General features: G+C 35.3%; 1 long non-coding RNA gene across 3 annotated transcripts in view; it reads right to left on the bottom strand.

Annotated features, from left to right (window-relative positions):
* The window catches only part of LOC124174006, a 284348-nt gene that overhangs the window by 10763 nt on the left and 247766 nt on the right, over window positions 1–25819 (bottom strand). For all 3 annotated transcript variants that reach the window (XR_006868832.1, XR_006868833.1, XR_006868834.1), the window contains one exon: window positions 23776–23872. This is a non-coding gene — a long non-coding RNA (uncharacterized LOC124174006). The remainder of the gene's footprint in view (window positions 1–23775; window positions 23873–25819) is intronic.

Raw genomic sequence — 25819 nt, 5'->3', positions numbered from 1 at the left:
GGTTAAAAGTTATCATAATATAAAAATGAAGAACGTGAATGATTCAAATTTAGCAAAAAACGGCAGTCACATCTTATTCATCTATCTTTGAGTAATTTCACACCTCTCCATTCAATTGCATCTATTTCCGCACCGTGGTTTGAGGGGGGCATTTCCATTTCCTAATTCATATTGCACCGCAAGGAATCATGATCAAGGTCAATCCCGGGCTAATACCTCGGTCAAGGTTTTAACCGAGGTATTAACCCGGGATCCATAGCCTAGACCTAGCAGCTGAGCACTCTACCTAATGCGACTCAAACCTTATAGGGAGAGTATTTTTTCTACTGCATTTACTCCTCAGGGGTAGTAGAAATTCTAAAGCAATTTAAACGAAACATGCAATCTTTCCTCTGAATTTATTTGAGCACGACGCGCGTCGTTGTTACAACAACATTTTCTAGTGCCCTAGAGAATGTTGTTGATGTTTCACGAAACGTGTATTGCTAAAATAAAGTCAGTAAAAAGATTGCAAAGTTTCATTTAACTAGAGTTAATAATTTCCATCATATTGTGCCATATGTCATACTAGATATTATAAAGTAATAATTAGGGAGTGTATGGATATTATAAGCAGGCCAAAGAATTTCGCCGACCCTGAGTGGTTGCGCTCCAGAGGCAGTCGTCGAGATTTTTTCTATGCTTAACTGCAGGAGGGATTTGAGCGTAGTGACGACATTAGGGCAGAAATGTGCAGACGTGGTCCTCAATGTTCAAGATATATTAGGAAGATTTGGGAAGGATGAGCCTCGCGCCATTACCAGCGATAATTTACAGAAAGAAGCATGAAAGTTAACATCTTATGAATTTGTGGAAGAATGGCTTTTTTTCTCAGGATTAAAGAAAAGTTTAATTTACAATGGGGTATTTTATGCATAATATTTCACCCTATTGTGAACCTACTTTTGAAACAAAAACTTATGGAGTTACCCCAAAATAAACTGCGACATCCACCGCCGAGGTAATTATTTAGGCTGGATGAAATTCAATGAATTAAAATAATCACTTTGGAAATTAATTTAGTTCCTCTACGCAATCGCATTCAGGTGTAGAGTAACCAACAAACGTAATTTGATTTGAATGATATTGATGGGTTTGCAGTGGCAATTGAAATTAAAGGCTTGAAAAATGGTAAATCTAAGTCCGCTTCGACATATTAACGCAAAAATATGGTCAAATCATGAAGACAGAATGGACGTCTTAAAAAGAATGCTTTTGCACAAAATTTCGCTTTTGCGCATTTCAGTGCCATCAAAGTCATAAAAAACTGCCTATGCTTAAAAAGTATAGTGGTTTGCGAGATGGTTGCGTTTGGTGGAAATAAGAGAGCAAAATAGACACAAATTAAGATTGTGTTGATGCACTATCCACGTAAAAAATAGTTAAGTGTTTCTTTACTCTCACTTTTTGTTCTTACTTCTCCCTGAAAATCGCTCTTATAGACAAATGAAAGGGCTTTGGATGCCGCGCGGAACGCACCCTTAACTTTATCCTAAGTTAGTAAAGTCCCAAGACAGAGAGAAGACGGCCTCTTCGAGCACATCCCAGGGGAACACGGTGCTCGAGGGCTAATTTCACGGTCGCTTCACGAAAGGAATTATTTGGACCGAACCCCTTTGAATATCCCTATTATAAAGTTTGTTAACATATTTAATTTTGCTTTCAGCTTACTTCACTATGTTAAGTCATTTCATCTATGAAAATAGCAGTCAACTCATCCAGTAAAACATAACACGAGGTATGATAGAAGTTTTTACACCCAAAACTAATTTAAAATGTAGGAAAATTTCAATTCCATAGGAGTAGGGAGGCTGAGTAAATAATAATCACTAAATTTTTACTTCTGGTGCTTATTACCCATTTCATGCAATATTAGGAACTTTCTTGAAATGTTATTTAGCTTATTTTTTAAACGTCATAGTTCTGATAATTTTATTATTTAGGAGAATATGCCTCAATGCCATTATTTGTAGGGCCCACCCTATTGTCATGCATAAATGTACATTTCTCCAGGCTAAATGTCTAAGTGCCATGGGAAAAGAGAGACTGAGCCTTCTATTAATGAAATCTGTCCGGTAGAAAGAGCATTATTGGAGGGCGAGATTAAAACCATAATTGAAGAAGCTAGACACAAGGGACAAAATGAATTTTTGCTCGTTAAATATTTCATTCATTGCCTACGGATCGATGGGCTTACCATTTTTTCACCACGCTGCGTTGTTATACATACATAATTTTATAATGATTTTTTAACAAGCCCTATTGTTTGACGTAAAAATCTGTGATTGAAAACTACTATATTTTACTACTAATCAAGACAAAGAAAATTTATACGGAGGAAACAAGATCCGGGTTTCGAAACTTTTCATTCATGGAACTACGTTCCGCGTCTTTCTGCATAAACCCTTTTACGTGTCCGCAGGCTAATTTACTTCGGAAGCAATCCAGTTCCACTACTCCATTACAGCTAATTATGCAATTCCTTATTCCCAGAAGAGCTTCAGCACAGGAAGAAATGGAAGCATTTTCAAGAGGATAATGAAGTTTGAAACCCTATTTGGCAGGCAGCGAACGCAGCAAAATTTCTTGCTTCACCATTGACTCCAACATCTTCTTATCTTTGGGTTGGAGTCCGCGGCATTTACACGCCTTAAGAGACGTTTCATGTGGGGGCAGGTAATATTAAAAACATAAGCATTTAGCATTACCCTATTACCCTCTGAAATGCAATATCACGTTTAAGGCATTGTTTTTGGCGATATCCTGCTAAGATTCCCTTGCATGAAGCTGAATTAAAGCAATCTTGGCAACACTTGGGCCACCTGGCGCTCCAAATTTCAACGGGTAATATTCAAGGAACGTCTCGACCGCGGGAGTTGGGTTAATCTTTTCTTCCGAGGCCCTTCAAAAGGATCCTGAGAGGAACCAAAAAGTGGAAAAGATAAAAAAAAACAGACATTAAGATTCAGCATCACGTCGGGAGCCAATTTCCTTCTTATAGGTATATTTTCACGACTAATTTTAGAGATAAGAGGCTGGGGGCTCACCGATACTCAAGTGCAAAGAAAAGCCCTTGACTTGCCTTGTCACCAATCTACTAACGCTCAGTGTTAAAAAAGGAAGAAAGTCTCAATTTGTTAAACTTAAATGGACATTAGAATGGGATGGTTTTCAATTAAACTGCACCTTATTGAAAGAAAAATTATATGACATGGTAAACAAAGACCCATTTCAGATTCTAATACAAGTGCGAAAAATGAACATGAATATTGTAAGTTGAGAAATGCTGGCTGTGTGCTATATTGATTTCATGTTTTCTTTTTCTGTTTGTACTAATGTAACATCTTGGACTGCTTGGTTTCTCGGAAAGTGCAAGCCTCCATTGAGGCTCTGCCAGTGGTTAGTGGTGGTGCTCTGCTGAGTAGAAACACATTAAAAAAATATGTATGGGAAAGAGTCGGTGACCTTAATACGGAGTTTCTCCATAGGAGCCATTGCTGCCAATAAATGCTAATCCAGTACGTCGGAATTTATATTAGTTGAGCTGAATTTACGACTACAATCAATAAAACCAAACATATATATTCGAAAATGGGTCTGTAAGCAGTAAATTCTCTAGCTTGCTTTTTATACTCTCAATAGCCAATGACGTAACGGGTTACCGACAGTGTCACTTAAATTTTACGAAATCACCCGCAATTAATCTCTTGAAAGTTTCTCAATCAATTGCCTCTGAGGAAATACCTTGAAACTCAAGCTTTTACATTTGAAGAATTAATTTTAACTACTGATTTTCTTGTCCTGAATGTTTCTTAAGGTTAAATGTCATAGTATTGCGACTAGATGAAATATCACAAAGATCTTTTGTAGAAATCATTCACGTTGGCGATTTAACACTGAAATTTAATCCAATCAGACTGCAACATTATGCAAAAAGCATGCATTCTCTCGAATATTTTCAGATAAAATTAATATTGACAATATAGAAATTATTTTCCATTTTTTCCTAAAAAAATGATGATGTAAAAGGGCTTGCAAGATTACTTTTAGAGTAAAATCTTCTTAAAACCATAATCGGCAATTTATCCGAGCAAATCGGGCCCAGCATCGGCTTCTACCCTTAAACGACTCATTCTCGATTTGAAGGGATAAGATTTGCATGCAAATGAACTTTGGAAGAGTAAGAGAAAATGTGAAGGGACGACGGATCTATTCGTTTTCTGAGCGACTACCCTGCAGAAACAGCTCCGGGCGTCGGATTACAACTTCCCTTCCGCTACCAATCAAAAGCAGAACGATGAAAAAAATATATTTTTCGTCGACGGGAATCAAATATTGTTTTTTTCAGGGAGGAGGGATTGGGAAAGAATCGAGAAAAAAGGGCTTTCCCCGGCCAGGTTTTCGGGATTGGTAAAAAAAATCAATCGAAATAGGGGAATTGACAGAACGGTACTCAAAAGGTTTTCAATTTCGAGTCAAGTCGACCGCGCTGTTCGTATTCGTTAATTTCGGATCGAGGTAAAACCGGATGCAGCAAGAGTTAGTTGAGATAGATTGAATGAAGTCATCTGCCAAATCTGTGGGGGATAACTATTTTTTCCCCTCTTAGTGGAAAGTAAAAATACATAAACCACAACCATACGATCGGTGGAAGCTGTATCTATAATAAGGTGCAGAAAAAAATTGTTCATTGGCATGGTCTAAAAAAATTCATCAATATTTACTAGAAATTAAATGCTCTACGTTTGATTTCATAAAATGCAGTTCAGGACATTGATGTCGAGCGATTAGTTAGAGACATTTTTTCATGCCAAACAGGATGAGTTGTAAGAGCAAAAGGCCTCCATATGAAGTTTTAAATAGAAACATGAATCCCTACCTATTTATGGCGTAATATCTGATAATTTCATTGAATTTCAACCATTCCCTTTAAAATATTACACAAGTCATTGTTTCCCACCAAACCTAACCGCACTATTGATTTAAAGAGCCTACACAAAGACAAAAAAACCTACTTTATTTCCTTACTTGCATTTAAATATCTTGTAAATTAAATGAGACAGAATACGCATTCTTTTTCATCTTTTTTCACACAACGGTAAATAGAACTTCCTATTGTTAAAATATATATATTGATATAGATTTTAAAAATATTTCCTTTACATAATTACTTGATCCAAGTAACTTTTCGGCTAAAGGAGTTACTTAGTTCAATACGAATCAACAAAAGTTGTCCGAGAATTTTAACTATGTTATTAGTGTGAATAGGGAAAATTCACTTATTTTCACAGATGTTTCCCTGTTTTCACCCATTTAGGGATAATAAAGCGAAAGCAATATAGCCACGACCACATGAAACTTTTCAGGAACTCAAGCCGTAATGTCTCATTCTCACATGATCTTGGATGATAAGGATTGCAAAGAGATTCATATTATTTTTTACCTCGGTCCTTTTTAAACCATGAAAGCTAAAGCGTGAATGAGTAGAGTTAGCATTAAGAATTTAGGAAAGAAACCGCTAAAAACAAATAAGCTTATAAAATATATATAATTTCTGTATCACTGTGAATTATAAAATGAGAATATGTTGCTTCAATTATTTTGCTGACAAGTGGCTGCGGGGAAAAAATATTAAGGGGATGGAAATAACGATGGAGGGGGCTTAGGAGTTCTCAGCAGAGAATGATGTCGTCTAAGAAATGAATGGCTTTGTGATTCGAAAATATGCCAAAGACGGATATGCATTAGAGTCAGCAAAATGATGAATGATATAACCTGACCCCATTTTTAGATTTGATATGTCGTTTTTTTTTAGCCCGATGACTCTGCAGAAGAATATGACATGAACCAATGGGTAAAAAAGAATGAAACATTTTGAGATCAAAACATTATGAACGGCAAATTTCACTTTTATTTTCATGGCGCATATAAGTCGTTGACGTATCGTGAGAAAGTTAAACACAATATCTGATATTTTAGATATTTTCTATACGATGTCTGATGGTTTTAATAACTGATTTACATAAAATCGACAAGATACAATACCTAAACAATGATAGTGCATATATATTCGTTCGCCGTGTTCAGCTACCAAACAGTTCCCATGAAAAATAACAACGGATTATCTAAACGCAATCTGCAAAATCGAACAAAATTCATAATAAATAAACTTGTTCGTTTCTGAACTTTTAGAACATAACTATTTTTGTTAGATTTAATTCTGAAATAATGCTGCTGCTTCATTACTCTGCAGTTCGCAGTTATAGCAAATGGATTCAGCTAATAATAACTGTATATCCAAACAGTGAAATAAATGAAATAATATTATTATTTGCAGTTTCCTTTGGCAAACCTGTTAATCAGATATTTGAAAATGTTCTTATATAACCGATGAAAGTATTTCCATATCATAAACAGGAACAAATAATATGTGTTTCGGTGACCAAAGGTCCAAAAATGTGTTTTTCAATCTGAAACTAGTTCGGTGGACATTGGATTTCTCCTCCCGTCTTTACATGAATCTCCATGACGCACCATTCAGCATGTACAAACATTTTGTTTGCTTAGGTCTATCACCGTTATCAACTGTTACTAGAGAAATAGATAAATAAGTAAATATGGGTGTAAATTTTCATCAACCTCATCAATCTGGGAAATTTAAATATGCTGTAATTGCTAGCTGGGGTGCCTTCTGCTGCCAGAAAATTGCGATTATCGTTGATTAAAATGCTTATACAGAAGGAGAACTACCAGGAGTTTGATAAAAACAATCTCAAAGTATTTAACTTGCTTTCATTAGAAATTTAGCTCATCAAATGCCAATGTATCTATTAAGATAAAATTATTTAGTTATTGGGCTACGGAGGAGAGCATGGTGGTAAGATATGATCACAGTTTTGGTAATGACGCCTAACACACTGTTAAATACTATAATTAGGAACAATTCTGAAGTGACTTGATGTGGACAGATTCTCATATTGTGGTAACATTGACCTTTAACCGTTACGTGCTAAATATAAGGAGTAAACTGTAGATAAATTGTTGAAATAGTCGATCATAGTGGACCCTAATTTTTAAAAAGAATGGAGAAATCTCTTTTAAGAATGCACACTGCATAATTTGAAGCTATTTTACATAGCTGAAAAACTGCGATTACTATTATAAATATGTTAAATATTTTCCCAAACATATGGTACCAAATACTTTTAATGGTTCACGTAAGTATCTACCAACAATTTAAAAGGTATGGCTCAAATTTTGGGAAATGTAACAGATTGGTAACATTAGGACCTTATAATCTCCCATGAATTTGTTGTTATATTTATGATTTCTTTTCTAAATATGCAGTCACTTGTGCAAACGTGTAAAATTTACAATATCACTATTTAAGTCTGTTCCTAACTTGCCGCTATGTATGAACAATAAGGGACATTATGAAAAGCCGTGTGGCTTAGAAGGGTTTATTGATGTCAAAATGCCAAAGGGCCATATTGCTTATTTAAAACAATACTAAATTTGGGTATTTCAATATGCGAGTAGGCTCGGCTTTTGGCTACTAAGCAGCCACCTTTTGCAAAAGGCGTAGGTCATTTTGTCGATTCATCCAGGGGTTCCCCAAGATGGGCTTACAAGTTTTACCAGGGGAAAAATCGTAATGCACAAATAGCGAAGCGTGCTATATTGACGGAGGTATTTTTAAAATTTTGCCCATAAAAGTGTTTGCAGATGAAAGAAAGCCCATAGTAAAGATGGATTATATCATGTAAAAGATACTAGAATCGCGTTTTCTCGTTTAAACAGTATGCAGCGTTATTCGCGATGATAAATAAGAAACCATGCTGCGTATTATAATAACTTTTAAGGCCTGGAAAAAAATTTAAAAAACAGGACTTTCCACACTCGACTCGACCGAAACAGGCAACACAGGACGCCGAGGCAATGAATGCTATGACGACTATTGCTGGGAGTAATGTCGACCACCGAGCCATCCATCCACAGCATCTTGACACGTGGGTCCGATACTCGGGACGAGCCCATTTCGCTCTCCGTGGGCCCCTTTGAAGGGCTCACGTCGAAGCGCTATTGGCTACTTCAAAATCCCCCTCGCAGCACACTAGCGCTGCCAGACCCTCCGGGAAGCCCTTGACCCTTCTGGGAGGGCGACGCAAAATCCCTTGCCGCCATCCACATGAGAAAACTAGTTTGGCGGCCGGGTTTCAAGGAGGGCCCGGCACAAGGCTTTGACCCGACGACTGAATAGCCCTCGAGAAGCCAAAAGTTTCACAAGTTCTGAGTGAGGCTTGGTTCGATACTCAATTTTCAGCGTTGACCCCAATACAAAATAATTACGAATGTCGAAATCAATACAAAATAGGGTAAATGGCACTGAAAATAATTTTAATGTTCTTTTATTATTTATATGATGTGATGGATCACCAATTTCCAAAATTTACTACACTATAATGTATGGATGCAGTGGTAAATTTATTCTTAAGAATTGATTTTAACAGAGAAGGGTACATTCTCGAAGAAGTACCCATCCTGTGACTCTGTTATTCAATACATACGAAGGATAAACAGTTCATTATTTCTCTGGATACTAGAGTACTTTTCTTATGCATCAAGATTAGTCGGGGCTTCCCTGACAACCGCTTCTTCTGGTCAAAAAGGAAGAAAATTCAGAAGATTAGCATGCGTCTCATAAATATAAAAATAGTCAGCTAAGAAAAAATATTAAGACTCCAATCATTAAAAAAGAGCTTTTTGAATCAGAGCTAAAGCACTGAATTCAGGTGATGATACTTCTGTATATGCAGCTATTAGAAGGTTATACGCATTCATGCCCTATCTTACCATGGCTAGTAAAAGTTTTAATTTGTAAATGCGCAATATTCGAATGCAGGCCAAAAATTGTAATTTACATTTTAAGGATACCGGGACCAGCCACGGTGATAAATTTACGGGAGTCACCCGCAATTTTTTGCAGCAGCAATCTTCATCCAAATTTTAGGACAAGATCGACCTATAAATGTTTTTTTTAACGTTTCCTGAAAATATTTGTGTCGGGTTTTTGTGCAATTTGTGCATTTTTAATAAAAAACTATCAAAATTTTCCAACTGACACGCGGTAGAAGCTTGAAAACTATTCGAAATTCGTGGGAAAATAGGAAGAATATGGAAAGTAACGATGCAAAATTCGATACGAAACAATGTGAAGAAGGTGCCAGGCTAGAAAGAGATGGCAGAGAGAGAGAGAGGAAGAAACGTAAACTGCTCAAAGGAGGAAGCAGAGGTGGAGAATGCAGCACGACGTGCCAGACATTTTTCTCTTAAACCTTCGGTGTTCCATTTAAAAGAGATTACGCGAGTGATTTGTTCCATTTAAATAATATTAGTGACCTCCACTTGCACGAACAACATTTCCAAAATACCTCCAGCTTTACAACAAAAAGTCATCGCTTGACTATTTGTGCATCATCGTTCCTCAGGGTAAACTTTTTATTATCCCTATCATGGCAACTAATTCCTGCACTAATTGCCGCCGTCGAGACACTGAATTCCTTTCCATGTGACTTAATTACGCTTGGGGATATTAGCACAGCAATAATTAACTGCGATACGCGCCATGGGACAAAACAGTATATCGCTGATCTGTATCACATTACAGTCAATAAACACAAATTACCTCATTCGCGTTTATTTACTTCACATCTGGAAGCAAAACCGCAGCCAGTACTTTCAAAAGAAAACTATTTAGTTCTGGTTTAATCAACATAAAAATGTAGCAGTGAGAAACGTCAAATTTTCATGCGCATAAATTTAAATCGGTTCATTTACGAGCATGCATCTCAGTGTAAGGTGCTTGTTTAGTCAGTCAGTGACAGGTAAGTAATAAGCAACGCCAATATTATGTAATATACTACGCACCAAAATTAGCACGAGATCAATATTCCTAACGGGCAAATATTGACGTATGCAGTAAAATGACTCCTATGAATGAAAACAATTCTTTTTTATCTTTCATGTCTTTTAAATATTGGAAGTGTGCTGGAGGCATATAAGTTTTACCACACCGCGCATTTACATAATTGAGAAGCTTATTTATTTGTAATTCATATTTTCGTTGAAATATATGTCCGTATGCATGTTGATATGCCAATTTTTGCCACAGACAAACACCGCCTGAACCGAAAATCGAATCGCTGACCCAAGGCTTACCGGGTCACAGCGCAGACCACTACGCCATCGCTAGATTTATCAAAATAAGTGAAACCTAATGTACATAATCTGCCCGACGTCAATGGGAGAAGAAAGCTGATAAATAAAACCATAAGGGCAAAAACAAACTTAATGGTACGAGCGCGCATATGAACGTCAGGGGATCAAGATTGAAACTGGCAAAAACAATGGATCAAGTTAGGATACGATGTATGGCTGACTACGACACGACCCTACGATAACACTCGTTTTCATGCTATTTCTATCGGATGTATTTTATCCCATAAATGTAATGCTCACTCATGAGAAGCAGTATCAAGAGTCAAGTCAATGTACTAACATTTGATTAGGTGACTGTTTCCATTTCCCATGATGAAACGGGTGTTGTGGTTTTTCATTGGAGGTCTCCGGTTTCGATTACTATCCTCCACTTTTCTCATTTCAAAACCGACAATGTGCATTGTATCACCAAGGATAATTCTTTAAACTCAATTGGAGTCTTTACGATGAAGATAGCATGAAAAGCAGCTTTAGTAAAAACGGATGAGAGAATATATTACGAAAAACTGAAATTGTAACTTTCCCGTGGTTGATCAAAACTTAAGCTCAGGTAAATGATAATAAGTTAACACCTTTATTTATTATAAGCTATTCAATATGGATATTTTTATTTTAAAGAATTGTTAATGCGGATATAGTACACGATTTATTAGTTCGAAAAATTGAGAAATGCATATTAGGCCCTTTTAATGAACAATGAGCTAGACAGAGTCCTCCAGAAGCGTAAAAGGATATTTGAATTATAGACGCCATTTGCTACGAAAGAATTACGTCAAAAATCTACCAATATACCTTTTCCACTCCTTTTAATATCGACGGTACCAAAACCTCTCATAGACGTTATTAACGTTTTATTTTTACAAAAATTTTAAAAGTGAAATTATCATTCGGTGAACGAACAACTAAGTAAATATTTATGAAATAAATCGTCGTATCAGATTTTAATCCCATAAGCAAAAATATGAATTTTTCAACGAAACGTTGGGAAGTTTTTCCGCAAGTTTCATGCTGTAAATTATTTTAAAAGTGTGTATGAAGAAGGCGATCATATAATGATCAAGTTAAAGTATTTATACATTTTTAGAAACAATAACGCAATTAAAAGTTATGCCTCTGGAACTTACTTTTATGCCGGCTTCAAAAAAACAAAAAATTATACTGTTTTAGAGCTATATGACGACTTGGGACAAAATCATAGAAAGTGGAAATGCCCGGGGATATTCCGTTTAACACGAGATGTAATTAAATGCTGAATATTCAAAGATCCGTTTTAAGATATTTTAAAGCAATGAAGCGCTTCTTGAAATAAGTTTAAGGGATGAACGCTACCCTTGAACAACGAATGCTGGAACATTCAAAAAACCAGAAGAACTCGAAGGTATTAACTTGAATTAGTAGGTACGTTGGGGGCTAGACTAAATTTATACATGGAATTATTCACGATGGAATTATGGGGAGCCTTCTGTCGATTTTGCAACAGCAAAACTCAACACGTTTACGGTCTCCAAAACTCGACGCTCTCCTCCTTTTCCACGCAAAGATGAATACAGTAACTACGAGTGGCAAGCCAAAGATAAGTCGGGAACGCCTCTGTTGTCTCGAGAACGCGACTGGCAATAAATTACCAGAAACAGAAACCATATCATGAGGAGTCATTCTATAAATCTAGAGGAACTTGGAGCGCAATGATAAATCCGTTGTCACCTTGTTTTCGTGGAGTTGGAATTTGTGGTATTATTTATAGGAGCCGAAAGAAGACTTTTGCTTAAAGGCGACGTATTAAGAACATGCCCTCAATTCGATGAAGAAAAATAAAAGCCGGAGGATTGATCACAGGTGATGATTGTAAAGTTTGGAGCAAACCACGTGTTACGCCAAATGGGTTTTACTTAGTTGACTCAAATGTTTCATTCTCTCACATCATGATAATAAGGCTTCTAGTAGGAATGCGTCACATTGGCAGAATAAAAATAAAAATTGGCGTATTAGAGGGTTAAAATGGAATTGAATGGATTTCATCTTACTATTACACTTAATTGCAATAAATGTAGATTATTAACAATTAGATTAGAACAAAATTAATAGGAAAGGCCTAATACAAACCCTATCTTCTAAAAAATATTGTTTTGCCAGTATTTTATGTAATATGTGAAATAGAGGAGAAATATCTTTTCACACTGAAGCAGGCCTGGTGAGAGTAGACAGTAATGCTAAAACATGCTAAAAATTGAAAATGTCCGAATTCAGATTATTATTACACTGAGGACGGAATAAATTGTAAAGCAACTCCGAAAAACTAAAATTGAACCTTTAAACCGGTTAGAAAAATGCTGAGTAAATAATTTATCGATGAATACCGCTATTTTTTTTAGAAACACCTTGGGAAAAATCAATGCTTGTTAATAACATATCATTTAACATAAATAGACTAGCGTGGTAAACTAAGAAACTTAATTTGGCAACACGACCAACAAATGCAATGAGATATTGTTCTTTCCCGGCGTATGATGCTAGTGAAGTCTTCTCGAGCATTCCACTGCATGACTTCACTGTAGTCAGCCATCGAAACGTCGATCTACAATGAACTCACACGGTGAAAAACCCGATAAGACCACCTGGAACTAATCCAAATTGACGTAATAGGCATTATTTTGTGATTTTACAATGGTTAAACTTACGTCACGATTGAAATAAAAGTTATAAGCTTTTACTAAATAGGTAGAGAATAAAAATATAAAATGCTTAAAGATAAAGAAATTGTCAATATTTTACCCTAATTATTGTCAATATAATGGTCATTCAAAAACATCTTTTTCCTTTATCTCAATAAAACGGTTTTTTTGGTGAATTTAAAATGTTTGTAATTTAATGAAAAATAAAAGAAGCCAATTTTCAAATTGAGTGGCTGCAAAATCTGTGTTTGTTAAATATATCCGAAATGAAGACACAGCTCCACCTGCACGAATTTAAATGCAACAGCTAAACAAATCCTACGACGAATAGGTTTTACTTGGTTGACCCAGAGCAATCCTCACAATATTTCTCACGCCTCACAATATTTCCCTTAACATGAGGCTTAAGTTTAAGTCATTGATCATTTTAATTTTTTTGACGATTCAGTCCAAAAATATTTGAGAATGTTATGATTATAGAGATAATAAAACTGGAAAAAATTCTAACGTAATTATCTTAGCCACTACTTTTGATAAATATCCTCGAACACAACCAAGTTTCTTTTATCTTCTGTCAAGATTTCTTAATGAAAATTCAATAGCCTCCCTTTCGATTTTCTCCCTCCACACTAAGTTGCTCCTCCCGGGAACTTGAAATATTGGAAAATTTTATCTCTGTAAATGGACTGATTCCACAACTTAAATATCTTACATTAATCAAATGAGGTTTCAAGCTCCTGTCTATCTATGAGCACTTTCGTAGTCAATGAGAAAATTATTGTGCAAAATGCTGGCAACTGAAATTCAAGCAATGCCTTTAACAACATAAGAAAAAATTAATATACAAGGCCATAGACTATCTTTCTCTTCGATCAACCGCAGTCTTTAATTGAATTTTTCTTTTGGGTCTGAGTGAATGGCTTCATGGGAAGGAAATATTTTAAATTTAAGTTTTCATGTCATCTTTCTCGGACCAACCTCCTAGTCCTCTTGTATCTATCTTTGTATATGCTAATTTCAAAATATCTGGGATCGCTTCCAGCTCTATAGCGATCGGCTAAAGCAGAAAAACTAAAGAGCATCAAATGAGAATATTAAATCTGAGTCCTCTTTTCTTAACACTCGTTATTTCCCCAGCCCGACGAGATACCAATCGATGCGATGCTATGACGTCATTTCTACCAATATACGAGGCCGGATATGAGGATTTTTCAGAATAATCTTCGTGTACCGCTGTGAATTACGTCCGATGATTTGGATACCCTCAATAAACGATACCCTCCGTTTTGTAAAAGAATTGGCTTTTCTTCCAATTCCCGCAATGTTCAAACGGACACTTTTCCAAATTTCCCCTTCAAACATATCATGCCAATCGCTAAATTTATTTCACAGAAATATTTTATCCCACAAAAAAATGCAGTGAAGTATTATCTTTTTACAATCCCAACTGAGGCCCAAAGTAGTCATAAAATGCAAATTACAAGAAAGCAATATAAAACTATAAGCTATGCTTTCATTTACTATGTAGAAAAACGTCATCATGAAATACTTCAGCAATACTCAATGCTCTTTGCTGGGAATTTTAGGAGAAATTAAAGATGATAAAAGTACATTCTTCCTGCCTAGGAATTTAAGTGGTAATTTTTAAATTATTTAACGCTGCGCTCACTTAGTGAGTACTTCAAGCTGACGTAAACTACTTCTGGGGAACATTTAAGATTTAAATACCAGTCGATTAATTATGTTCCATATTTTTTTACAAAATTCACACTTCGTTGATTATGCATGGGTTTTAAATTAGGCATATGTCCTAATTCAAATGTTAGTCCAAAAAGCTCGAAATACGAATTTCATGCATTAAATATTTTAAATCACTCATTTCAAAAGGTTCACTGCAGTAAATTATTTCTAACACTTGAAATATATTATTTTTGGGAAAATATCGAATTCAGGAAAAAATTTATCCCAGTCAAATTTTTTCACTAGTTTGTGCATCAAGAAAAAATATAAAATCATCACTTTTATGGGTGGATAATCCTTCAAAAGATGTTTCTCTAGATGCACTGATGATTTCTAAAGCTAAGGTAATGGGCAGAGATAAACCAAGGAGGGAATGTTTCAGATCGAGATACTGAGCGTACTTAATGTTTATCAGTATTCCGCAGGTAATATAATTATAGACAAGACGTTCTGAATGAAGCGGGCTGGTACAAAGCGGGGAGGGTGTGCTGAAAACTGCTTTAGTGGTACGAATGTTACGTAAACGGGGAAGAGGGTGGAATGGAATGGGAAATGCAGATATTTTCCATGAAAAATCACATTAGTATTGATGATTTGAAAAAAATTGATTTTGAAATTCGAATTCGATTCGAAATTCAGGGACGTCTTTCAAGATATATTCTAAGAGATATATCCATTGCCATTAATATAATGACGAGGATAATTATAATATCAAGTAATTAGTGAAATTATTCATTTGTATTTTTAATAATGAATAGTTGAAATGAAGCATAAATATTTGAAAAAAATATCTATAATTCATCTATACTAGCATATTTCAGTTGGAATATATACTCAGAAGCCCCCTATTTATGAAAAGAAAGGACATAGGATATACAGGAAATAAAAAATAAATGTTTGCAAAAAACTTGAGCGAAAACTCATGAATTGAATCGAGGATAGGGAGAAAGAAGCCTTTTTTTCCTATTTACCGCTATATAGTTGCGAAGTAAGTTTTTCGAGTCTTTAGTGGGATTTTCCGCCTATATATCTGAATCGAAAGTCAAATTTCCCCTGGGACATTTTTGAGGCAAACTTCATGACACTTTTCCATGCTTGTGTCTCCTTGATCTTCTCCAATATTCTATTACAATTCTTTCTTGTTTGAGGATGCATCGCACCTTTTTTTTACTAGCAGTTATTTATAGAAAATAACGCATTTTTTAAATCGATCATGAAAATATTTGGAAAGTATGAAGTAGTGTCATTTAACACGTTTAAACTTAGAAAATTCCACAAGGAATTTCCTTCATCCTTTAAGAACATACATTAAGGTGGTCTCTGGCACAAAATATTTGGAACGTACAGTCACTTATTAATTATTCAAGCACGTGTGATGGTGGAGAAATTTTTTTATAACATATCGCTCAATAGCAGCTTCGAGTAGTCATTGTTCCCGGGTAAAGGAAGGATAAATCCGAAAAATAATGGATGGACTTCACCTGCCTTCCTCTTACCTTCGTCACGCATTGTTAGAGCACACAGGTACCCTTTTTTTCAAATAAGCCATCAATGCAGGCTCTTTTATCAGAACTTTCATTAACGGCTTAGCACTTCAACAATCATTTTAAGTGGGAGAAAATCGAAGAGCAACGCCTGAGAGTTTGGAGATATAACGAGAAGTGACGTTTCATACGCCGCATTTAACGCGAGTGACAAAAGACAGCCGTTGGCCAAATAACGGGCTTTCAAATTTAATGGAGTCGTCCGGAATCACCGAATCGATTGGCATGACGGAGACGATTCCGGCATCACAGCCAGTGATTGATAAATTACGATCCATAACCGCCGCGGCAAAACTGCTTCATTAAGCATTCAAATAGCTATCGATTGATCGATCAACGCTTCAGTTTAATTTTAATCGCCTAAGTTTTACCAAATGTATTATTCATTGAGCTATAGCAATGTTTAATGAAGTGAAAAAATAAAAATCGGATGGTGGTCGACGTTTTACGCAGCCGTGACAAAAGAGCCTGTCTTTGTTATGAGTTTAGTAAGTTTAAATGAGTTCATTTCCTCAATATGTTTTTAGCTCTCAAAAAATTATTCTCCTTTAAATATTTTTTAAAATTTAGAACGAAAGATATTTTGCCACTGTAATAGATAACATTATCGAATAAAATGATTTATGTTGAAAAGAAACTATAATTTTAAGATAGAGCTGAAAGGTGTTCTGTGATTAGGGATGTTCATTGGCATGTTGGTACTCTCAATATCACTTTATACTAGAAAACTAAAACCGATATAGGCCATTATCAGGCTAAAAATATCCTTAGAGTAAGCAGCGTTTGGAATTGATTGTCACTTTGTCTTCGTAGGAGGCAACTACTCCGTAGTCTAATTTTCCCACTGCGACTGTTGTACTTTAAGTACTCCTCTAAGAATTTTTTCCAGGCCATTTAACGCAAACTTTGGCTTCTCATTCCCGAGTTTTTGGCCAATTTCAAAGTGCCACCACTTAAATCTGCCTTATCCTTGGATCTTCATTCGTCTTTAAGTCTCTCAATTATTGAAGCGTACTCGTATGAGACCATATTGCTTTCAGATTTTCTTTTTTTATGCCCTCATTTAACGTCTTCTGAGAAGATTTTGACGATATGACCCCATTGAGCAATCAAACGAGATCACTCCGGTAGAGAAAATTTCACCCCCACCTTTCCCTCCCCAAACACGACAAACTTTGCTCTTGAAATGTCGGGGTCCATTTATTACCCCGATCCGTTCATCCCTTCCTCTCCATCGCACCGGGAGATAATCCATCTGCCGGGTCCAATTCAAATCTCTCCAGACTCAGCATCGTTCCATTAGCCCCCATCGCTCTATCTGTCTAGCGCTCACCCTCTAGAACCAGAAATATAGAATCTACTTGAAGCTTATCTACAAGATCAGCAATGCTTCTGCCATTATCATCCTTCTTTGGGGTCCTTTGAACCAGGAAAATATTTGATAATCGGCTGATGATTGAGAAAAGGCAGGATATGCCAAGCCTAGCAGGATGACGAAAATTATTTATTTATATTTATTTCTATACCACCGAAAATATCCCTACACGGCCTTTTACATCCTTTTAAATTGGGACTGTTAACAGCTTAACGTACACGAACAACCATGCCCTGGATAGGGGTAACTTATTCAGGCGGGACTGGAACCCGTGGCCTCCTGTTTGGGAGTAGAGGACGTTACCCCGCCGCCACTGAGGCTGACATGAAAGACAGTTACTATGAAAAGGCAAATAAATTTTAATGATTTTTTTGTTATAGTCCCAAGATCGGTTAAGAATTTATGAAAGGGGCTTTCAATGTTTAGTTTTAGAAGTTCATAATTCATTCGCAAAAATGCTTAGACATAGATATTGAGGTGGTTAAGGCTTGGATTCCCATTTTGTCTTCTTCTATTTCAAAAGCAAAACTTATATCCGGAATTAATACAGGAAATTTAGTTTCAATGGCTTTAAAGAAAAAGAATTATCAATTTCGTAATATTCAGCTTGCCTATTATTTGACAGCAACGCTTAGTTATTTTTCATGTTGAGATAAAAACCAAAGGAAATCACCTTATATTATAATTAACTCAGTTTTCGAGGCAAAAACGTAAATAACCAACAAATTCTAACATTTCATAGATATATGCACACATCAATATCCCGTCCCCTGAATTTTCTAAAATCCCCTTCTTCTATAAAAGACCAGGATTACTACCAAATAGATGCTGGAGCGTATTTTCCAGCTCATATATGAATAAAATGCTCTTTTATCTGAACCAGGATACTTTCGTTAATTTCAACAACCAAAATATATTTACAAACATTTAGAACATTTTGCATGAAAATCAAATACTGTGGAACACAATAAATTAAGGAGAATGCAAAAACATAAGTTAGAGTTCAATTACTAGCAAGAACCAGAGCAGCAAAAAAATGAAAGTACTTTTCTAGCAGTAATTTCAAGCCATGTGCAAAAGTTCATCAAAGTCGCAAGAGCTAAGTAAACTAAGTGCAACTATTCACCGAAAAAATAGCAGTAGTTCATGGGATTGATAGTTGAAATGAAATGACACAGGTTTCATCACTCAGTGATGACTTAAGGCTTTCAGTACTTTTCCTTTTAAAACTCCTCTTTCACTGAAACAAATTTATGACGATGTGGAAAAAAAAGTTTCATCATTATGTCAAAAAAACACTAGTCATAATAACAAGTTGAGTGGCCAGAATTTTTTCCGTCAAAGGTCATAAAATCTCATATTTTTCCAATAGTCTCCTGACACTAAATTTCACGCAATTTACTCTGACTGACCTAAGGTAGCAATAAAAATGAGCTATTCCGTTCACTATCTTTGTAGCAAGAATTTTGCCACCGAACTACACGATAAAATTCTTTGTAAGGAAAAGCTATTCTGAGGTCACGGTAAAAGGAATGGTAGTAACCTTCGCCCACTCATCAATGAATCCATCTGCCTTTTTCCCACTTGCTCCACATTAGTTTTGTGCGGTGGGTCTTTATCTTTTGGTCTCTAACTTGGTTTATCTTTTCAAGCCAACGGAAGAGAAGAAATTTCACAAAACGTGGAATAAAAAAAAACATGAAGCTGTGTGACCATTTCCCCCCTTAAAACATAGATTGATCTTTACGTCAGTTTCTATAAAATCCATACATCTCGTATAAAAATCTTAGAATTGCTTTCCCATGCAACATTCTAACCCTGAAAATAGAAAATAATTCGCAATTATTACACTTTATATCCATATATAAATTGCTACAGCGAAATGCCGGTGAAAAACCTGCGCACGTTTTCTCTTGAATTTTATCCGTTACGCTGCTTTCTTTACCGGAGGAGTTGCGCCCTACACTTATTGTAAATGCACTACCAATTCGACTTTTAGCATGAAAAAGGACGGAAAATTATTTCACTGAGAGTTACTTGACAATTTATATCAACATTAAATCTGCATCTCTTTAATTCCTTTCCCTGAAAATCATGCATGCAATGCAGGAGACAAGGTGAAAAAATAAAGAAAATATGATCACCACAAAATGTTATGCTTATGCTATGCCAATGGAAAAAAAATTCGAGCCCTTCTTTTGGCTATTTGACCATCCACAATGAGATTTCTTGGTCTATTTCAAGCTTTAATGAAGGATTTTTTTGGGGATAACATTTTCTCAAGTTCCGCATTTCGATGGGTCAAATTAGACATTCCCCACGTAATATCTCGAGGGATACTTTTTCAAGCTTAGGTTGATGACGTTACTAAATCAGTGAGGCTGCTTTTCTTCCGTAAGAATTTCTTGCCTTAACGATCCACCCACCAAATCCAACTATCTAGAAAACGATCACGTATCCCAGCCTTTCCTAGACGGCAAACAATCAATCGGAAACTCATGAAAAAGACCAAAATTTAACTGTATATTTTATAGTCTATCCGCCTCCAAGCGATCGTTAATATATCCAGATAATGAAATAAAAGCGGTACAAAATCAAGAAACGTCGCATAAACGGAGGAAATTTGAGGAAAAATACCAAGAACATTTACATATTTCCTTCCATTCCTCTGACTTAATCAGGTTTCTTGGCTACATTCTTGCATGCTCCTGCTATCATTTAACCTCTCTATTGTACAGTAACGTCCCATCTTTCTTTACATTTAAGTATTTAAACCGCGATACTGATCAATTATTCTATTAAAAAATTAAACTTTACCTAGAATGGTATCCAACTACAATAAAAGCTGATCTCATCCGCAGGAGCGAAATGTAGAATAGTAGTAGAACCAATGAAGTTGAGAATTAATTGTAAGTTTTTAAGCATTTTAAAGGAAATTTTATGATAATTTATTATAGCAATACCGACAGTTTTCTTGAGTTGTAAAAATTCTGTCGCTGCCTTTGGTACTACCATCTATGATTTTCACCTGTCTATCTCTAAGATTTTTTCTTTGTCTTCATGTATACCGAAAAGGTTCCAATTGACCAACGGGACCAAAACACGGAGCTGATGCTGAATGACATAGAAGTCGGATGAGTATTTATCAAAAACTTTTTCAGAGGACGACTACAACGAAAAATTCTGATAATTTAAACAATTTCTTGTGGATGACATTTTATTTCAAGTACACGGGAAATATAGGTAACACCCGTTACGGTATAACTATTGAATACTGCTTCGTCATATTTACTAGTTGGGAAACTGGTTTAGTGAATTTAGAAAATTTAATAAAACAAGTAGGTTCTTATTTTCACTATCGTTATCAAATCAACGCTGCTCATCAAGAAGGACAAAAAGTTTGGACACAAAAACTTTCATATTGCCCACAGATTTTTATATTCGCCGATTTTTTTTATGTTTCGACAAACTATATCAGTTTGACAATTACGTAGTTGGTCGAAACTTGAGTCGGTGAAAAAATCTGCGCACCATAAAAACGTTTTTCCGCAATGCCAACTGAGACATGGTTCCAAGTTACTAGTCAAGAAACTTGTACCTGAATGCAAGTATGAAGAAAGTCTGCGTGCTTAAAATTGTACATTTTAGAGAAATTCGGTAGCAAAACTTGAGTTAGAATTTGGGAATTTGGAATGAGGTGACAGTGAATCTCATTTGCAATCAACGCAATCATCACAACTCTTCGGTATATAAAAATCATAGGATCTAAAACCCCATATTGAGAAGAGAGAAACCGAAGTACTCCTCGTATGGATAACATGCTGTCGCTCCTCAGCATAATTAAGCAGGCTCAGAGACTAAAGACGCTCTCAGTCTAAGCAATGACACCTTTATGCGAGTTTATGCGGATGATATAGGCCTCACACTAAATTCCTTTCCAATACGGAGAAAAAAAAATATTGGCAAACAATATACGAATATAAAATTTAACGCGACAAAATTGGTAAGGATGATATATTTGTCTTTAGTATAAAAATCTCTGTAGCCCGAGGTAACTCAAATGAGGATACCCTTACAATATCAAGACTTTCCTTTTCTGAAAAAATCTACACAAGTAATATATATCCCCCGATACAATGCAATTCTCACCTTATTTGAATTACATCCTTATTGAGCATGTTCCATATGGGGCAGAGCGGATTAAGAAAATCAATAATGAATATACTGATAGAATATCAAGAAAAAACCGCCGATGATATTTTAAATCATTAGGTTAAGGAATTATTTATTTAGGTATTAAATGAACAACGGAAGAAATATTAAATATTTATAGAACGGAAGAATCAGTATTAATTAATAAAGAATTAATATAAGGAGTAATGGCGGATTAATTTAGAAACAGGAAATGCAGGACATGAATACAACTGTCACAAAATAACACTTTTAGTCCACGCTCAGACTAAATATTTATCTACTTTTGCCTTGCAGGGGTCTTATAGTGCTATAGTTACGTATATTTCAGCAAGAAAAAATGCGACTATCAACAAAAACCCAAAGTATTGAAATCAATCGTAACGGTATAGGTCTGCAAATCCTAAAAAATTAGCGTTGCTAACACCCATTAGAATATTTTTTTATGAAAAACGAACCAGTCTTTCATACGTATGAGTCTTGAGAATGTTAAAACATTATTAATAGTCACACGATTAAGAGTCATCAAATAGATATATTTTAAATACATCAACTCTCTGCAGGTTTGACAGAAAGCTAATTGAGATATTTGCCTAATATTTTTTCCAAAAGTTTAATTTATTGGCCAAATAATGAAAAAGAAAAAGGAATTATTATAAAAATAGTATTTTGAATAATTTCACCAATAGCAAATTCAAATACGACAAATTTTCATTGAGAAGTTCTTTTCGTTAAGGAACACAATATTTCCTCCTTTTTCACATGTTCATTTTTCTTAACTGATGCTTGATTTTTTTCAACGATTCTTTGAAATAATGTTTTATTCCATTATCAACAATGCAAGAGAAACATTTGTAACTTATGGAGATGATTTTGTGAGAATTTCACTCCACTCACTACTACGTGATAAATAGCACAGTTATATATAAAACTATGCTATTTAAGATTTTACGGAAAAGTTTTCCATTATCAACAAAAATTATGGCACGTTTCCAGCAGTAAATTGCTGAATGTGGAATATTCAGCATCAGTTATTCTCTCAGAAGGGAACAGGAGGCATTTTTACAGCATTAAAAACGCATTTTACTCTCGCATAATTCTTCAATTAATGTTCTCAGACTTCGGCAACAATACCTGTTCGTGGAACTGAGAGGAGGAAACGGGAAATGGCGAGAGCGACCGCAGCACGACAGCGGTTTCAATCGGAAAACGATGCCTAAACGAGAACTTGAGCGGGATGACGCAACTACTGCGACCGAGTCAATAAAGGTGAAATATAGCACGTCATTTAGTGTAAAAATGTTAAAAAATTCACTACAGCACCCGGTATATAGATATCATGTGAATTAATCCAAAAATTTTGGGATACTTTAGCGATAAATTTATGTACAGAGATGGAGAACTTTTAAAGCGGTCATTTCTCACCAGATAAAGAGGTATGGAGGTGGCAACTGACAGCTAAGGCCATTGGTAGAAGAGAAGGGTAGGAAAGGAAGGATGGAGAGAAACCTGGCGTAGGTATCAACGTACTCTTGACGAAAGGTGCTGAGGGAACCACTGTTAACGTTACATTCGACGTACGGAGTGTGTACTTGAAACGCCTTCCATAAAGCCCTTAATTAGGGATCGAGCAATAGCTGGAAAATATCCGTTACAGCCAGTAAACGAATTTAGTCCCTCAGGGACGACATGTAAAAGCTGGGTACAGCGAACCTAAATAGATAAGCAAATCTTTCATGATATGATTATGTTATTGTTTCATTCAGAAGCTTAGGTAGTTTTCCGTTCATTCTATTTAAGTAAAGTTTAAAATGTTCTTTCCAATGAAGAAAAGACTGAGAAATTGAATGCATAGATTTTTTATCAACATACTCTCAAGAGAGTGAGATATTAAATAGGTATTCGACTTAAACTCATAATTAGAAGATAGACTCACCTTCGACCACTGAAATCGGGGAATGAATTCCCAACTAGATCCTCACAGGATTTTGTAGTTTAAAAGAAGCTGCACTGATTCAGATGGAAGAATTGATCTGAAAATGAGAAAAAAGGAATTATTAAGTTGCTAAGATTGCGCTTCACGTCACCGCATATGAGTTTATAACATGCACAAAATGACGTGCCAAATTACAAGCTGCTTCGGTCTAAGATATTTGCCAAATATGAAATGGATATCAAATTTATTTAATATTTGCGGTAACCATTGTAATATACAACGAATTTTTACTCGAAATACACGTAACAGTACACAGAAAATGGTATACTTACGGATACGTTAACGCTACATGGGGTCAGGAAAAAAAGCGACTGTATTAAAAATACAAGGCATTTAACTTGTTTCCCCCGCATCACCCTAACGAAACGTTAAAATATGAATTTATACCGTTTGTATTCAATATATATCCTGTTTATTTTTATAGGGCGCATAGCGCATGAAATAGAAAAATTAGTTGTAATAGATATTTGTGCATTAGTGAGGAGCGGTGTGGAGAGTGAATTGACTGCCAAGTAATACTGCAAAAACTCATTTAATTTGAGAACGAGAAAAAACTCCCAATATACAATAACTGTAGATATCGGCCAGTGGCGGTAGGGTAGTGGCGGCAGTCCTCGTCTGCCAAACCGAGAGTCTCCCCAAATCAGGGCATGCGTGTTTGTTTTTTCCTGATTTGGTGTTCATTAAATCTTTCCTCGATGAATGCTTAAAGTGTGTTTTCTCGGGGCATTGAAGATGAGAAAAAATATCAAAGCCACTCTGATACAATAACTTCAATCCACTTTTCCAATTTCTCTTTCCATCCAATTGTAATGTTTTAGCTGATTTTGGTAAAAGCTCTACGAAGTTGAAACAAAATTGATTCACTTAACTAGTATACTTATTTTGATACCCTCTTCAAAAACCTCAATCATAGATTTACGTTACTAGAGAAAAAACTAATATTTAATAAATTTTATCTTTTCTTATTTACTTGGTCGTTATGTGACGCAATGGCATGTAAATATATCGTTTTATGGGTCAAATATCATGCCATCAGATACAACTGCCCTCAGTTAACGCTCATATTGTGTCAATGGGAGAAGTTAATACGCCCCTTGGGGTTATAGATTTTGAAAAAAATGCTTCATCTACAGCCATTTTGAAATAAATACAGAAATCGTTATGCGAAAAAAAATTTTTGTGAGTTTGAGGGGCATTTTTATTTTCTCACATTTTTCCAGAAAATGTTCCTTGAATCATAGAATTCCTTGTATTCCTCCACTAAATTGTAAGTGAGCTATAAATGTTTTTATCTAAGAGTTTGTGTAAAACATTTAAGTGTGTAGGTACAAATTACTATCAATCTTATAATCAATCGTATCTGTAGTCAAATTAAAATCTTCTGTCCTTATTATCACAATGAAGCCAACAAAGCCATGTCCTGAGATGGATTCAATTGATGAAACACATTAAGACTCACCAAGTCCTTGTATAGGTTTTAAGCTTGCGTAGGATGGAGTTATTGGTACGAAACTCATATCATTCCCTGAATTTTCAAGGTAGCAAGAAGAAGATTAGCCAATATTTCAGAATTAAAGTTTTACAAACATTACAGTACTTATAATAAACGAACAGTGAAATGTATAACTTACGAAGCCCTTTTTTGGCTTTGATATCTAGAATTTTACCAAGTAGGTATTTCAAGCGTAATTCATACACATAAACTATGCAAGTTTTCCAGTATTTAAAATTAATTTGCCATAAGTGCTAAAACTATTATTCTACGCGTAAAGTATTTCCATTGAATAGTTAAACTTTTAAATTTTTTGGAACGTAACTGTATTAAATAATTATTATTTTGATGCCAATTTTAGCGTCATTATGTTTATAAGTTGAAAATTAGGGGTTTAATCAAAGAGTATGGCTAAATATTTGATAATATTAGGTAAAAAACCAATATTCATCGGATTGAAATTCTTAAATTATTACTTTACACTATGGC

This window comes from Ischnura elegans, chromosome 2, assembly GCF_921293095.1.
Source record: "Ischnura elegans chromosome 2, ioIscEleg1.1, whole genome shotgun sequence".
Lineage (NCBI taxonomy): Eukaryota > Metazoa > Arthropoda > Insecta > Odonata > Coenagrionidae > Ischnura > Ischnura elegans.
This window is presented reverse-complemented; position numbering and strand designations above follow the sequence as displayed.